The following is a 5,406-nucleotide window of genomic DNA, read 5'->3' as shown; positions in this document are numbered from 1 at the left end:
TAATCCATCCCATACCTGAACAGATTTCACTGGAACAGGATCACATAACTTACTTCTTCACTGTGAATAAATCATCTGAATCCACAGGTTTTATCACTGAGGTGCCATGTAAATTTATTTTTACAGATATCCACATGCGAAACAATTACTGTCTGAATAGGGCTTGAATGAATTATATATATATATATATATATATATATATATATATATATATATATATATATATATATATAATTCATCCATCAGGTGAGAGTTTACTGTTTCATTAGCAATGGATTTGGCTTACTGTGATGGTAAACATGTGGTTTAGGTAGTTCAGTACCGAGGTGGAATATTTGCTGAAAACATCACATTAGTAAAAATATTTCAAAAGGTTACTGTTTTAGCTGTTGTTTGTATCAAATAAAAACAGGCATAACTACAGAAGAGACTTTTTAAAAACAACTTTTTAAAAAATCTTACTGTTCAAAAACTTTCAACTGGTAGTGTAACTTACTGTGAAACTTAGCACAGGATTTTCCAACAATTTTTTGGATTTTTTTTTTTATTTGATCAGTTATATATATATATATATATATATATATATATATATATATATATATATATATATATATAACTGATCAAATTAACCTATTTAATCCCAGTGACCGTAAAAAAAGGTTTTCATTTATAAAGCTCTAAAAACCTTACTGACTGATGTTTTAGTGCACTTCCTGCAAATATGAAAAAAAATAAAGGGTCTCAATTAAATATGTGTAGTTTCAGATGATTAGTGCAAATTGTCACATGACCAGAGGAGTTTTTTTTTCTTGTTTGCACCTTGAGAAGACCATGACTGCATCACTAGTATTTGGGATGACTGAAGCTGACTAAATATGAAATTTGTAAATAAATATTTTTGTGATGTGAATGAAGCTATTTCTAAAATATTTTAGCAAAAAACGTGGAAATTCTGAAAAAGCTGAGCTTGCTGTACAGTAGCATCAATTAGACAAAAAATCTAAAGCTGAAGGAACCTACATTAGATTGCACAGAAAGTGGCTTGAGGAAGGCAAGCAAAGCTCTGCATACTTTTTTTTTTTTTTTAGATTAAAAAGGCCAAAAAAAAAGCAAAACTCATTGATGGAACCTAAATGAAGATCAGAAAATTGTTGGAAAATCCTTTGCTGTTTCACAGTAATTTACACTACCAGTTGAAAGTTTTTGAACAGTAAGATTTTTTAAAAGTTGTTTTAAAAAAGTCTCTTCTGTAGTTATGCCCGTTTTTATTTGATACAAACAACAGCTAAAACAGTAACCTTTTGAAATATTTTTACTAATGTGATGTTTTCAGCAAATATTCCACCTCGGTACTGAACTACCTAAACCACATGTTTACCATCACAGTAAGCCAAATCCATTGCTAATGAAACAGTAAACTCTCACCTGATGGATTGTGTGCATAGTCAACCGTTCAATATTCTCTGATGTTGTCCTAACTAAATCAGCCTGGTCCGGTCACTTGGGACTTGGAAGGAATTCTTTCAGGTTCAGATAATAGGTTTTTGTCAGGTCATGTGTAGGGATAAGACGTAGGAAGGAGCCGAGGACAAGGAAATATAATACAAATGGGGTTTTAATAAACAATCCAACAAGGTTACAAACTGGAACAGCAGGGGAACACACACTCACATAACTTCAAGAACGGACCAGAACCAAGGGACTGAATCAAACTTATAAAGGAGTGGCAAACGAGACAAAGACAGGTGTAGATAATTAACCACTAATGACTAAGCAAGACACGGAAAGACCAAATAAGGGCACAAGAGGGCAAAACCAACAAAACAGTCCACAGGGGTGTGACATCCCTGCTGAAAAAACCAGCTTAAACCAGCTTAAGCTGGTCAAGCTGGTTTAAGCTGGTCGCCCAAGCTGGTTTTAGAGGGGTTTTGACCACTTTTTTTAGCTGGTCAAGCTGGTTTAAGCTGGTCTTAGCTGGTCAAGCTGGTTTTAGCTGGTCAGCCTGGCTGGTCTTAGCTGGTCAGGCTGGTCTTAGCTGGTTTTAGCTGGTCTTAGCTGGTTTAAGCTGGTCAAGCAGGTCTTAGCTGGTTTAAGATGGTCAGCCAGGCTGGTCTTAGCTGGTCTTAGCTGGTTTAAGCTGGTCAAGCTGGTCTTAGCTGGTTTAAGCTGGTCAGGCTGGTCTTAGCTGGTTTTAGATGGTCAGCCAGGCTGGTCTTAGCTGGTCAAGCTGGTCTTAGCTGGTCAGGCTGGTTTTAGCTGGTCTTAGCTGGTCAAGCTGGTTTAAGCTGGTCAGGCTGGTCTTAGCTGGTCAAAATGTTTGTTTAATGATTGATTGATTACATAGTGTCTGCCCCAATTTTCCTGACAAATAATGTGACAAATAAGTAATATGTTTACTTTTAATAATCTGCAGGACCACAAGGAACCATTAAAACAATTTTTATTTGATCTTACAGCCCCTTTAATAACACATATTTACAAAATATTTACAAAATAATAATGAATTACAATTACAATTCTAAAACTATATTAACAATTAATGGTGAAGATGAACAATAACAGAATTCTTAACATATTATGCATTCTCATTTTTCTTTTTTTTTTTATTATATTATATTATTGTATTATTATTTTTTTTTGGATATGTAATGCCCCACTTGTTTCTCCCTCTTCTCTCTCTCGTCTTTCAGGCTCCTTTTGTTTCCGCCAGTCACTGAAACAGACTTAAAAAAGAAATAATTTATTGATTATTCATTTTCAACAAGTAAAACTACTTAAAAAACAAACTGTAGTGACATGTCTTTATTGCACATTTTCCTTTTTTTTCAGACATAGCCTGCAATAATTTAGAAACATGCCCCTGATAGTTGTTCCTTTTATTGCTAAAATAAAGATAACATTTATATATCCAAATGGAAGTTTGTGTGTGTGTGTGTGTGTGTGTGTGTGTATATATATATATATATATATATATAGATATATATACACACACACACACTTCCATTTGGATATTTCTGTAGGTGTTTAATTAATGTAGCTATTTTATTGATAAATGAGTATACATGGATGAATATGAATATATTAGCATTAACTATTTTTAGCTGTTTTTAGCTAAATTGACTATGGTTACAAGGGCTGCCTCCTGAGTTCTGATCATCAATTAACCATTAGTCTATCAAAATTTCATTAGATGCTAGAAAAAAAAAAACACAGGAAGTGGCGAAGTCCATGATGTAATTCTGGCCCTAGGTCTTTATGAACTTGAGGGTGTCAAAAAACAAAAACAAAAACAAAAAAAAAAAAAAAAAAAAAAACAGAAACTCTATACTTGCTTCACAGACATGAAAAATGTATCTATAGACATGTCTACTTTTAAATAAGCCAGTTAAAATGGAAAACAAATATTTTCAGATTGTTTAATCCATTCAATCAAACATGCACATCCACTGTAGAGATGACAAGTGTTATCAACTTTATCACTGCAGCCGAAAATACAGAAAACACATATTAATGAATTATTATAATGTTAATGCAGTCTTCTTTGCTGTTTTATTTACCTGACACATTCATAATCGTTACTTCTGCCAGTGTTCTGTGGCAAGCTTTGTGTGTGCTTGAGTGCTGATGGACTATAGGCAATTAAAGGTTCATTATTATAAATTATATAGTTTATTATTAAGCAATTAGTCGACTAATCTCTTAAAAAAAATGACTACTAGTTGACCAGAAAATTTTTGTCATGGGCAGGCCAAATGGTTACATATAGTGCATGCATGAATTAATAGAAAAATTAGATTACCTCTCAACAAACAGATAACAGAAAACAGAAATCTTATCTAACAATAGAAGACTTTACTATCAATTTCAGTTTAAACATACTTGTTGGATAAAAAAAAAAAATCCTGAGAAAAGTATCACAGGTTCCAAAAAAAATAAAAAATAAATAAATATAATAAATCAGCATATTACAATGATTTATAAAGGATCATGTTACACTGGAGTAATGAAAAGACTAGAGTAATGATGCTGAAAATTCAGAAATAAATTACATTTTAAAGTATATTAAAATAGACAAAAAAAATATATTTTAAATTGCAATAATATTTCACAAGATTACTTTTTAATTAATTTTCTGTATTTTTGATCAATTAAATGCAGCTTTGATTAACAGAAGACTTATTTAATAAAAACCATAAAAAATTTTACTAATCCCAAACTATTGAACGGCAATGTAGATAATAAAAGAATATAATAAAAGGAAAAAGATCTTGGTATGTGTGTATGTCTTACTTTAGAAATTCCAATGAAAATCCTTCACTTTGCAAAGAAGAGTGGCAACTTGGGTTCACTTCAACCGGTTTCTTCTGTACCATTTGCCCTGTGGTTTTAGATGGAACTTTTCCTTTCAACATCTTTGTTCCTCGTAAATACCTATAAATCGGGTTAGGAAACAGACAATATGTAATTCACATTAGTTTTAGCTTTTGAGATATCTGAATCATTCTCGCTTAAAAATCATCTCTCTTCTGGAGTTGACAAACATCTTCTAACAATCTACATGTAAAATTCAGGTATTCAAATTCTTAGAATGCAACATTACCTTTGAATGAACTCCAAATCTCCATCTGTCTCCTCCTGGGAAAGTTACTTCGGAGTGAATATATGCTGCGAAAAAGCCAGACAGGAAGATGGGCTGAATTAACTCATTCTTTAAACCAAAGTTAGAAAAAAGCACTACAATCAAACAATTAAGCGAAGTAGCAAGTTATCAAAGGTTCTCGCACATCTCGCTGCTTACGTTAACTGCTGTTGTCAGTGAAGCGTGTAATTATTACCGTAGGAACCCAGGGATTTTCCGCCTATAGCCGCTATGAGGCGGGGAATGTGTTAAACCCGGCACAAGTCTTCCTCGCGCCCCGCGGACGGAGGATTCGTTAATCTGCGGTTACTGCAAATGTAGACACCTTAATATACTACTGCAGTTACCAAGAATGAAAAATTAAAAGTGAAACAAAAAAACTTACCGCTGCTGTGAATCGTACTCATTGCTGCTCCCGAATGTCGACCGTTGAAGAAAATCCCGCCTCTGCAGATTTCAAATTTACAGCAATGTGCTGTACATTTGCGTCAAACCACCACGTGATCCACGTGATCAGATTATGCTTTAAGCATTTCTTGTTAAAGATATATATATATATATATATATATATATATTTCTCTCCTAGTGTTTTTTAACTGCAGGTGGTTTGTTTCATTTATATTTTGTGTAAAAGTCTAATACCGAAACACTTAAAAATAAAACAGCTGACTATATTTGGTCATACAACTATGGTGAATGTATTTCTTCAGACAATAATTTAATCTGATTTGAGTTCCATGCTGATTTTTTGAATGCTAGCTTGATTT

At 33.0% G+C, this 5,406-nt stretch overlaps 1 long non-coding RNA gene across 1 annotated transcript; it reads right to left on the bottom strand.

The window, feature by feature from the left end:
* Positions 1-2,633: 2,633 nt before the first annotated feature.
* On the bottom strand, positions 2,634-4,687 carry LOC127160802 (uncharacterized). The gene is made up of 3 exons (XR_007826852.1): positions 4,601-4,687; positions 4,291-4,431; positions 2,634-2,723 (listed from the first exon to the last, which is right to left on the bottom strand). It is a non-coding gene; the product is annotated as an uncharacterized LOC127160802 (long non-coding RNA).
* Positions 4,688-5,406: the final 719 nt, after the last annotated feature.

Source organism: Labeo rohita, unplaced genomic scaffold, assembly GCF_022985175.1.
Source record: "Labeo rohita strain BAU-BD-2019 unplaced genomic scaffold, IGBB_LRoh.1.0 scaffold_46, whole genome shotgun sequence".
NCBI classification, from domain to species: Eukaryota; Metazoa; Chordata; class Actinopteri; order Cypriniformes; family Cyprinidae; genus Labeo; species Labeo rohita.
Note: the sequence above shows the minus strand (reverse complement) of the source record. Positions and strands in the feature narration are given on the sequence as shown.